This window comes from Hyperoodon ampullatus, assembly GCF_949752795.1.
Source record: "Hyperoodon ampullatus genome assembly, chromosome: 3".
NCBI classification, from domain to species: Eukaryota; Metazoa; Chordata; class Mammalia; order Artiodactyla; family Ziphiidae; genus Hyperoodon; species Hyperoodon ampullatus.
Window position 1 is genome coordinate 82,264,191 of NC_136916.1, and position 12,868 is coordinate 82,277,058.

The following is a 12,868-nucleotide window of genomic DNA, read 5'->3' on the forward strand; positions in this document are numbered from 1 at the left end:
CCCTTCTCTAGCTTGGAAAAAAAAGAAAAAGCAAAGCAGTTATTCCTTTGTGATTCAAGGGCAAATCCAAAGAGGCCCTCAACCAAGTCTTCAGACAATTAGACCATTCCAGGAGCTAAGCTAGAAGGGAAGGGGAAGAGGAGCTGGTGTTTGACATCTAGGGGAGGTACCCAAGCCCTGAGAGAGGGGGACTCATAGGTGTCAGAAAGCCTGTTCCCATAGGCAGCACTGAGTAGCAGAAAGAACCAGAACCACTGTGGCTACAGCCATGGACCAAGAGCCAAGCATCTCCGCCATTTGGGGGACCACTTAAGTGGTCCAGTGGAGTGGGGAAGGGAGCCCTAAAAAAAGACTAATTGCCATCTTATCAACCCTACTGTAATTTGATTATGAAAAACATTTTTTTTTTTTTTTTGCTTGCGGTACACGGGCCTCTCACCGCTGTGGCCTCTCCCGTTGTGGAGCACGGGCTCCGGACGCGCAGGCTCACCAGCCATGGCTCACGGGCCCAGCCGCTCCGCGGCATGTGGGATCCTCCCGGACTGGGGCACAAACCCGTGTCCCCCGCATCGGCAGGCGGACTCTCAACCACTGCGCCACCAGGGAAGCCCCTGAAAAACATTTTTAATGGTATTTCTTGCCTAGCAGTGATATTGTAAAAGCAAATTCTTGCCCCCTGCGTATATCTGCAGATTCCAGCTCTGCTCCTTACAAACTCTGAGAATCTGAGCAAGCTGTTTACCTTCAAGCTTCGGTTTCCTCATGTGTGAAATGAAGAGAATATGGGTTCCTATTCATTGGGTTGTTATGAGAATTAAATGCGTTAATACATTCAAAAAGCTCAGTGCAGTGCCTATCGCCAAGGAAGAGCTCAATAAAAATAGTCATTGTTATATAAATGAATAACACACAGGATATGCATTTCTACATATTCACTAACCTCTGTAGCAATGCCTAACAGAGCCAGAAGGACAATAAGAGCCTTCACCTCATCCCACAAGCAGCAAATCTGCAGCCTTTGAGGTACGGTTCTCTAGATGTTTAGCATCCCAATCTGCTGGAACCCCGCCCTGAATCCCTACCCCTGGGCCAGTGTCCTGACCACCTCTCCCCATCACTCTGTACCAGCTCCTCTCTCTGGAGACCCAGACCCTGACAAACATCCCTGTAATCACCAGATAGTTTGCTCCTGTTGGGGTTCAGGGTGGGCCCCCCAAAATACATCACAATGACATATTGATTACTTTGAATTACAGTTATTTAAGAAACAGCCAATGCTGGAGGGTCACTCTGACCCTCCTTTCTATCTCTCTGAAAACAGGAAATAAATCTCTCATGTAAAAGGTACACTCCCTATAACTGGAGGTAGAAGAACACCCTTATTTCCAGAGACAGGGAATTCAGGCTGAGAAGCCTACGTAAAAAAAACCTTGTCACTTCTTTAATTTACTACCCCAAGCCCAAACTCTAGATTCTTCACTAATTCAGCGCCCAAAACCTAAGTCTTTTTGTCCTGTAAATTCCTCACAAATGCATTGTTTTCTTGTCTAAAAAGAATAAAGGCCGCCTGCTTTGGCCACTTCTTAGGTCTCATTTCTACCAGACCCTCTTATGCACAAATTAAAATTTGTTTCTTTTTTTCCTGTTCATCTGTCGTGTGTCACTTTTATTATTAGTCCAGCCACAAGGACTCAAGAGGGATTGAGCGGGAAATTTCCCCTTCCCCAACACTCCCAAATGACTGATGCCCAAGGCCAATTTCCCAGAATGGGTGATGCTATATTTCTTGGTATCTGACATGATTTCAAGATATGTTCGAGCATCGCATTAAATAACATTGAATCACATAAAGAAAAAGTGCATTTTTAATGTTCTTTCAATCCCTTTCAGTTGTCAAAGGAAAAGCCTCCTTTGGGGGGCCAGCACAGCTCTACCTCCTAGTTGCTAACTTGCTAACTGCCCTTTTTAACAAAGTGAAAACAAGCCTTAGATTCAGAGCTTTTAGCAAGGCACAGTATCTGGCTAAACATCAACAACATAACATTGTATTGCTTTCACTGTGTTTGTTTTTATAGTTAGCCTATATTTACAAGGGTGGTATAGTTTCCTTCCTAAATAAGTATATTCCTTTAATAAGAGTGAGTTGACTGTTTTTTAAAAATTAAGAGTATGATCTTTGCCAGTGATATGGTAAAAATCTTGAGGATCATGCATGAATGATGCAAGCTTGACAAATACCACCCAGACAGAAAACATTGCCTTCAAGGTAGAATGAAAGGAACATTTTCTTATCTGAGTACTTCAGATTTATCATCTCATTTCAACTTCACCACACTATGAGATAGTTATGGAACACAGCAGGACCTTATAGTCATTCCCCTCTGTCCTCCACCTGCCTTTTGCCTGTGGAAAAACTTTAGCCAAAGAATAAGTTTAATCAGAGAAGTGAGAAAATGCAGAAACAAAGGAAAACAGTAGAAGGAGACCAAATAATAGTTTAGTCATGAAGCAAACTCAAGGACCTTTAGTTCCTCCTCAAGGGCTATAGATAATATTCTGAGCTATATCCTGTGTGCTTGTAGATACTGAAACTCCCACCAGGTGGAAGAAGTTAGCTACACGATGACCAGACTGTAGCCATGACATAAGCTGCCAAAATTCCGAAAACTGGGCTCAAAGAAATGGAACAAACCAACCCTGGAACTGAAGACTAAAGCAATCAAGATGACGCTGGTCAGACCACTGATGACCAATTTCAAGATGACTGTCAGAGTTGACTGTGCTGTTTCTACATGTAGCCCCTCCCTCTGCCTACAAAAGCTCTTGCACCCTGGCTGTCGGGGGGACGGAGCGGGGTAGTCGGCCTTTGGACAGGAGTCTGCCCTCCCCACCCCCACAGTTGCCAGCCTCCAAAATAAAGCAAACTTTCCTTTCCACCAACCTTGCCTCTTTATTGGCTTTTGAGCAGCGAGCAGCCGGATCCCACTTTTGGTTATAGTTATGCTCGTTTTTCTATTCCATAGATAAGAAAACAGACTCAGAGAGGTCAAGTCACTTGCCAAGGTCACACAGCTAGTAAGTTTGAGAGTCAGGATTCAAACTCTCCATCTTTACTAAGCTTCCTCCCCCACACCCTTATTACCTCTCCTGCTGCCAGATGGGTACCTCTCAGAAACCAATGATAGTTTGAAGAAAAATTAAATGTTGACTACCACTGAGAGGGCCTGCCTGCCAGATAACAAAGACCCTCCAAACCAGGCCCTGGGATCCTCTATTCCTCCACAATCCCACTTTACCTTACAATCAAATACACTCAACAAAGACTGTATACTGTAAGCAACAACTGAAAACATCCCTGTATGTTCACTTGGGAACAGATGTGCCCTAAGTAAATTCACAGACTGACAAAATTACACAGCAAATTTGGGTAACACAGGGGCAGAAAAATGTTCTCTTCTTCCCTAGGCTCTTTGGCTGGCCTAATAGTTAAATTACCACAGTACAAGTGAACAGGAGAAAAACAGATTTAACTTTATACATACAGGAGTCTCAAAAAAATACGAGACTCACAGAGATGACTAACACAGGCAGCTTTTATACCTTTTAGACAAAGAAACAACAAATTTATGAAGAATTGCCAAGACAAAGGGGATTGGACTTCGGGTAGTAAATTAGTAAAGAAGTAACAAGGTTCGTTTATACAGCCTTCTTGGCTCTAAATTCCCTATCTCTTGTGACAAGGATGCTCTCTACCCTCCTGTTACAGGGTAGGTACCTTTCATGTGGGAGATTTATTTCCTGCTTTCAGGGGAAAAAGGAAGATCATAGTGTTCTTCTTGTACCGGCTGTTTCTTAAGTAACTTTAATTCAAAATAATCAATAGGCCAAAGTGGCATCTTTTGGCGTGACATATTCTGCTTCCTTTCAGCAACGTCAGATTTTCTAATGATGGGATCTCCGTGGAGGCCAGTGAGTCCAGGGGAAGTTAGGGGGGACTTTGGGAGGATAGCTGGAGATATATGTGGAAAGGAAGGCAGAGCCAGATTAGGAAGGACCTTGAGTGACAACAGAGGGTGTTGAACTCATTGACACCTTGAAGTTTGAGGAGTGAAGAAGCACAGGTACATTTTAAACTAACCTGGAGGAAAGGAAAGGAATGGGGTCAAGCTTTTTGCTTTCTGGAAAATTTTTGTTTTGTTTTTTTCTGAGAAGCAATATTTCCTTTGGAACGAAAAGTAAGAGGTATTAAAATGGAGCCCTCTGTGCTGCCCACATCTACCTGGAAACTCATAGAACACAGCACAGGCTTATCTAAGGGAACACTTAAAGATCGGTCCCACTGCTGGTGGACTTCCATCTCCCAGAGCTAGAAGAGATATTAGAACCTGCTGGGCATTTCAAGTATACTTTATTTTCCTTCTCAAAATAGATTTGATTCAAAAATAGTTCTACTGGTTGAAAGCTCAGCTTAAAGATAAGAAACAAATCGTTTAGAGCGCTATGCCAATAACAGAATTGAATATAAGCTTGAAGACTGCAGTGGCCATCATCAAGAAAGCCAAACACCCAGGACCTCCTTCTTGTGTGGTTTACGGATTTTGCCCGCTGAGCCTATTAGATTTTACATCTTGACACTATGCCAAAGAAATAAGGTCTGGAGACAAGCCTTCATCCAATTGACACTGCCTCAGAGCATCCCTCACCTGAATCACCCCAACATGGTCAGCACACTTCCTCACAGCCTAACATCTCCTAGTGGTTTCTTCAAACCACTGTCCTCAAATTTGGCCTTGAAGGACCCTCGCTAAACAATGCCCACTCCACCTTCCCAGCTGTATTTTCTCCTTTTCTGATAACTCCTCCTAGGGGACTAGCCTTACTGAATTGTCATGATTATAGTCACTCACGTATTCCATAAATACTTTGGGGGGAGGCATACCAACTACACAGCAGGTCCTGTATCAGGTGCTGGGGACACCAAGGGGAATATAACAAGCTCCTGCCCTCATGTCCCTTATAGTCTAGTTCACAGACATTTTACTAAACCTAAGAACAACAGATTTCTGTAAGAAGAGGGTCCTTTCTTCACATATAAGATACTCTGTCTTCTGGTGTGTTACAATCTTTAGAAGTAGATCCCCCCCCCAAAAAAAATACAGAAATGGCATTAAACTTAAATGGTTTGATACTCCACTGGGGGAGGGGGCATTGGTTGAAAATTTGGGTCTCTCCCTAAAAGACTAAAAACTTTGTGGATACAGATCTATGAGGAAAATAAAGAGTGGCATGGACAGATTAATAGAGTTGATATCCAGGAGGATCCAAGACCTCCCCATCGTGCCCCAAAGGCAAGTCTGAGGACCATTAGCAGGGCTGAAGGAATTCTTCTTCATGTCTTTACTTATCTCTTCTCTCATCTTAGCCCTCGTCCATTTTTTTTCTTAAAACGAGCCTGCTCTTCTACCATATGATCCTGCAATCCCACTCCGGGGCATATATCCAGAGAAAAACATGGTCTGAAAGGATACATGCACCCCAATGTTCACTGCAGCACTGTTTACAATAGCCAGGACATGGAAGCAACCTAACTGTCCATTGACAGATGAATGAATAAAGAAGATGTGGCACATATACACAATAGGATATTACTCAGCCATTAAAAAGAATGAAATAATGCCATTTTCAGCAATAAGGATGGACACAGAGATTGACCTACTGAATGAAGTCAGACAGAGAAAGAGAAATATTGTATGTTATGCTTATATGCAGAATCTAAAAAGAAATGATACAAATGAACTTATTTATAAAACAGAAACAGACTCACAGACTTAGAGAAAGAACTTAAGGTTACGGGAAGTGGGGGAAGGATGTGGGGAAGGGATAGTTAGGGAGTTTGGGACTGACATGTACACACTGCTGTATTTAAAATGGATAACCAGCAAGGACCTACTGTACAGCACAGGGAACTCTGCTCAATATTCTGTAACAAACTAAATGGGAAAAGAATTTGAAAAAGATTAGATATAGGTATACGTATAACTGAATCACTTTGCTGTGCACCTGAAACTAACACAACATTGTTAATCAACTATGCTCCAATATAAAATAACAAGTTTAAAAAAAACCCAAAAAACTAGCCTGCTCTTTGCCACATTCCAGCCTTGCAATAACCCAGCCATGGAAGCATCCCTCCTCTAGGGTTGCCTGCAAGTAGCAGCTTCTGCAGCTCAGGCCTATGGACTTACCACACGCTGCTCAGCTAGGGGTCCCTGATTTCTGCTGCCCAGTTATGGCTCCACCCTGCACCCCATCAGCCCGCTGCTCTCCCGGCCCCTGGAAACCTTCCCCACGTTTCTCACTTTGAAGAAACTATAAGTAGACGCCTCCTAGCTTATCTTGCTCTTACCAGTCCCCTGTAGTTCCCTGAAATAATATATGTTTTTTAATTTAGCCCAGTACATTCTAATTCTTGTCTTCGCCTCCTAATTACCCTGGAGTGACTCAGTCTCCGGGTGTGATTGTCCCTATGGTTCTCCTCTGCCCCCCACTCCAATGTATGACATCTCTGTAATTAGTGTCCTCCTTCTCCCCATCCTCGCCTCTAATTCAGCTTTGGCAAAGTATAAACTTTGTAATTAGAAAGAGCTCAAATGTTGCCAGGAATGCAAACACATTTAGTGCTAGAGCCTAAAGTTTTGTACAGTTCTGGGCTGCACTCCAAATCCTAGAGTTAACAGCGAAAGAAAAGGGGAAAGGAAGGGACCCTTTAACGAGCTTGTAGTACATGTCAGGAGCTTTCTCACACACAAGCTCATTTAATCCTTTCAAAGACCTAAGAGGTGGGTTTAGGTAACAGGAGCTCAGAGAGGCCAAGAGAATTGCCCAAGTTCACAAACCTGGAGAGAGGCAGTCAGACTCACACCCAGGTCTATCCCTGGCAGCCTCTGCTGTGGTCTTTGGGCTTCTCCACAGTACTACTGAATGTCAAGATTATCTCAGTCTGATACCTGACAAGCCTGGCTACTTGCGTGATGAAATTCCTTGACATGCCTCTCTCCACCGTTTGGCTTTCCTGTTGAAATTACTCTTACCTATTTGGTAAGGAGAGATTTCAAATGATGTCAACATCTTAAAGAACTCTGCTCAAGCCATTCAAAGCAGTGTTGCCACACTCACGCACTCTTGCAGCTGACTGCCTAGACTGTCAGCACCTTGAGGGCAGGATCCACCTTGTATTTGTCTCCCAGGTGGTAGGTTGCAGGACTTTGCACTAAAGGCACTTAATAAATACTTTATTACAAAAGAAAAATAAAGAGAAGACTGGACTCCTGCCCCACTGAAGCCCAGGGCAGTGGAAACCCAAATAACCCATTGGAGCATCCTTTCATCTGTCCTTGGATACCAAAATGAACTCTGAGAGAGGTATGTCCTGGGGTCCTGAGCAGGACAGAAGAAGGGAGGAGGTGGGTAGGAGGGAATCAAACTAGGTAACAGGAAGCTTATTTTTTTTTAAAGATGTATCTTCCTTGTCCTCCTGTTTCTAAATTGCCTTATTACTTAGAGGGTTATCATATACCCTCTACAGGGAAAAGATGAATTTCAAGAAGACCTGGCAGGGATATTTTCATGGGCTCCTCAACAGCTATTGGAATCATCCTAGAAACAGATGGTGCGTCACTGCAACATGCTGTGTGAAGGAAAATTCCTGCTCAGGTGTCATCCGGGATCCACCCCCAGAGCTGCCGGCTGCCGTCATTGGGAGCCTTGAAACCAAAGACACCATGTCTTTCTGTGTTCTGTGAATATGGGACTGTCCCTAGCAAAATGATCTTTGGAAACTTTCACCTCTGAAATCAGCTAACCCAGTGTTGTTTTCTTTTCAGAAGGAAAAATAAAAATACTTTCCTCTTCTTCATAAACCACACAGTCATGATTTGCCCTAGAGATCTAAGGAAAAAAAAGAGGTAATTTGCAAGCTGTTGTGCATATAAATAGAAGTGTAGATACAAAGGTTTTTGCAGAATGGGAGGGGTCTCTGCTGGGGTACTGGAAACCACCTGTTCAGACACCAGTCAGTTTGTACTACATCAGAAATGTTGCCATTGCTTCCTGTGATACCAATCAGGCCAAACAGACTTGATGGACATGCCGCAAAAAAATTAGCTCTCAGTTTGCATGATCTGGATGAATCGCTTCCCTGGTGAGCACCTCACAGTACACACAGGCCATTTTCAGGGACAGGGACTAAAAAGATTCCTTACAGAAGCAATACTTTGCTTTAGACACAGGATGCTTTCCACAGAGGAATTCTTCAGTCCCACCTTTTAAAATATTCAGCAGAAAAATGTTTTAAAGAAAACTGCTTGTGGTGCAATTTCACAACTTTTATAGAGTTAGCATCTTGCCCTGGGCCTCCACCAAATGCTCCCTTCTCACTGTCTCAGGTCTCTCTGGAAGATGCACACACCCAGGGCTGGATCAGAGCCTTCTTTCCTGTTTGGGGTGATGTAGTTAAATAAGAGATCAGAACACTAGCATTTCCAACTTCTAAATGGATCAGAAGATCTATTTTCCCTCCTCTGGACACCCCTGACTTTAAACTCACTCTCTCTATAATACAAGCAAGTCAAGAGGAAAGATAACATTTATATCCTTATGAGCCCATCGGCTGGCAAACCAGAAGATGGGGGTGAGAATGGGGCCCCTCACTCCCACCCCCACTACCTCAAAATGATTGTGTGATTATTCACTTTCAAGCAGGCCTTGCCCACAACACCCCCAGATGGACAGCTCTCCTCAAGTCCCAAGCAAACTGAAAGTGTTCCATCTGATTCTAATCCAGAGAAATTCCTGAGGGGGTTTCTGACTTTTACTGAACTGAAATTCAAAGTAGCAACCATAGTGAGGCCTTCAGAGAGCACCCCTATGTGGATCAGTGCACCATCCATATACGAAAACAGTCTACATATGGCTCTATGCACGGGGAACCTTCTGCAAGGGTGAACTTCCTTAACAAAATATTAACAGTAGTTACCTCTGGGAAAGGGGAATCATGTACACTGTACCCAGACAATGAAACTTTCTAGAAGAGGAGGAAAGGGAGCAGCAGCAAAAAGGGACTTATGAGCTTCTTTCTGAAGCATAGTGAGTTGGCAATATTTTAGCATATGCTTCTTCCAGAAAACGAAAACTGGGGTCCATACTTCAGCCTTAGGCCAACTTGGGTTTGAGTCCAAGTTCAGATCTCCTGCAAGTTTATTTAACCCCTCTCAACCTCAGTGTTTCCTACCTTATAGGGCGGTAGTGAGGAATAGAAGAAAGTAAGTGGATAGATAAATAAGCACAGCAGATGTGTGTAAACCTCCATAACTGTGATTGATCTATTATCGTAACCCTCAACACATCACAAATGTGAGTTAATTTTTCTTCGAAACAAATAACCCTACTCAAAACTAAAAAAAAGTTAGAAATTTAAAAGAAATGAAGGCAGAACCTTCATGCGCTGTCCAGTAGAACTTTCTGGGCTGCCCACGACATAGCCACCATCCACCCATGGCTATTGAAAGCAGGAAATGTGGTTAGTGTGACTGAGGAACTGAATTAAATTTGGCTGGTGTTGGACAGCGCAGATCTAGAGGTACCCCGCTTTCACCAAGAGGGTAATGAGTTCCCAGACAGTGAGGACTAGGCAGACGTTCTAGGTTTGTTAGAAGAGACCTCACACTAGCCTCCAGCTCCCCAGACCCAAGCCCTGCTTCTACTGCATCTCAACTCTTCTCAAAGAAAATGAAGACGTCTGGACTGTTTTCACTGAACGGCATGTGAAACCCAAGTTGCACCATAACAGGATCACCACATTTAGGATACTTTAAAATTAAAAAGTTAATAGTGTTTTTGAATAAAGATAGAAAGGCATTTCATCACAAAGGCTTAAGTCTTTCACTTTTACAGAGTTATTTGCATTTCAACGGAACACTCTCAACGTTTCTTCAAAATGCTTCAATACAGAATGGAATTGTAACAGTAGGATTCCAGGCGGTGGCGGAATTTCCTTTAAGTGGAACTGTGCACTTGCCTGGTGACCTAGACTACTCAGAAGGCTAGCCCTATTTTGTTCTTTTTTTTTTTTTAATTTATTTCCTTATTTTTCTTCCACATACATTTTTTATATATTTTAAGGGTTACACTCCACTTACAATTATTACAAAATATTGGCTATATTCCTTGTATTGTACATTAAATACATCCTTGTAGCCTATCTTATACCCAATAGTTTAAACCTCCCACTCCTCTACCCTTATAATGCACGCCCCCCCCAAACTGGCCACTAGTTTGTTGTCTGTATCTGTGAGTCTGCTTCTTTTCTGTTATATTCACTAGTTTGTTGTATTTTTTAGATTCCACGTATAAGTGGTACCATACGATACGTCTTTCTCTGTCTGACATTTGAGCATAATGCCCTCCAAGTCCATCCAAGTTGCTACAGATGGCAGAATTTTGTTCTTTTTTATGGCTGAGTAGGTTTCCATTGTGTGTGTGTGTGTGTGTATATATATATATATATATATACACATATATATATATATATATACATATATATATATACCACATCTTCTTTATCATTTCATCTGTTGGCGGGCACTTAGGTTGCTTCCATATCTTAGCTATAGTAAATTGTGCTGCTATGAACATTGAGATGCATGTATCTTTTTGAATTTACTATTGTTGTTTTTTTCAGCTATAAACCCAGGAGTGGAATTGCTGGGGCATATGGTAGTTCTATTTTTAGTGTTTTGGGAAACAGTGTGGAGGTTTCTCCAAAAACTAAAAATAGCCCTATTTTGTTCTGAATCACCTGGATCACAGGAAACAAGGTAGAACCTGCTGACACCTCAACCATGGTCTAAGGAAACTGGGCAGCTGGGTAAAGGCTCCCCACCACCACCACCAAATCCATAGGGAGAAAAGCTTATAGACCAAATCCAATCTTGAATCTTTACAAGCAAGCCAAGATTCTCAAAGAATGGTATGTGCTCTGTTCTCAATGGGCACTAGAATAGCTAGAGGTGCTTAGAAGGAACTGATTGCTGGGTTAAGGCAGTGCAGTAGGAAGGTGTGATTCCCAGCATTTACTGAAGTTTACTGTAGGGGTGCTGGCATGCTCCACCCAAGTCTCCACTCACAACTAGTCTGCAGCCCTCATTTCCCCGCTTCTCCCTAGAGACTGGCCTCACCGACGGCCATGCCCTTTTCCCAGAGACACCTGAAGCCAATGACCAAGTGACTTGGGCGTACAAAGGCCAGGCCCACCTGCCACAGTGCAGGCCAACTCTATGGGTCTTTCCAGCTTCTGCACTCCCTGGAGAGATGAGACTGCAGCCCACTTTCTCCCTCTGGCCAATCCTGCTTCTTTTACTCCTTCAGGTGCTGCTCCCAAGAGCACTAATTCTGCATACCAATCTCCCTCCACTTCCCAGGAAACCCCCCTGCAATAGGTCCTGTGTGCCAAACACTGTCCTCAGGACTAACATGTACTTACTCTCAGAAGTAAGCACTGTTATTATTCTCTTTTTAAAGATAAAGAAACTGAAGTTAAACAGATATAAGTAATGTTTCCAAGACACCCAGGTAGCCTTGGGAGATCTTGTGAAGATTAAGAAATGATGCACGTAAACATGCTTATAATAGTGACTAGCACGGAGTGAGTATTCACTTCATTCATTACTGTTTTTCATTCATTCTGTAAATATTTATTGAGCATCTACTATATGCCAAGTGCTCTTCTTGGCACTACAGATACACCATTGAGCAAAAGAGTCCAAGTCTCTGCCCTCACAGAGCTAGCATTCTAGTGGGAGGGGCAAGAAATATACAAATAAAGAAGTAAATGTAAATGTCATGTGAGTGTTGTTAAAAAAGAAAGAGCCCAAAATGGAGTCACTTATGCTAGACCCCACCAAGAGTTAATACCTAACCTAATTACAGTTTCAACCTTCCCCAGGAACGTGCCCCTTAACCAGCCAACCTGGAATTTCCTGATCAGCACTAGGAAATCCTCTGATAGACTCCCTCCACCCCCCTTAGGAGGGCAACCTTGCCTAAAACAATGAATTCTTTGCTAATTTCTATCCCCCCACCCCACCACACCCTCCCTCTCTACATTTATAAACCTCTCCTTTTCTGCATCTCAGTGTAGCTCCTTTCTATCGCTCGATGAGATGTTGCCCAATTCAGTGCTGCGGGCCTTTTGGAGCTGATGATTGGAACCTAAATATTTACTTCAGCTGCACAGATTCCAATGCAAGTCGAGAGCGATGCAGCATGCCATCCTCCTGCTGTACTAAAGACCCCACAGAAGGTGTCATCAACGCTCAGTGTGGCTATGATGCCAGGCAAAAAACAGAAGTCGATCAGCAGTTTGTAATCTACATGAAAGGCTGTGCAGCCCAGTTTGAGACGTGGTTGCAGGATAACTTGATCAGCATGGCTGGTACTTTCATAGGTATTGCATTGCTACAGATTTGGGGGAATGTGCCTGGCCTGGAATCTGGTGAGTGATATTGAAGCTGTCAGGGCTAGCTGGGAGAGCCCCTGCGAGAGCTGCTTCAAGACACTGGACAGACGCAGCCTTCCTGACCCTCCAGTGTGCCCAACTGATATCCATGCTGCAAGGACCCTAATCACAGAAGCAACCTGCAATGCCACCTGATGGAGCTGCCAAGAACTTAGTTTGGGGGCAGGGAGTGTAAAAGTGGGAAATGCTGCTCACTGACAGAATTTTTTTAAAAAATAACCAGTAAAAAAAAACAATCGAGGGCTTCCCTGGTGGCGCAGTGGTTGAGAGTCCGCCTGCCCATGCAGGGGACAC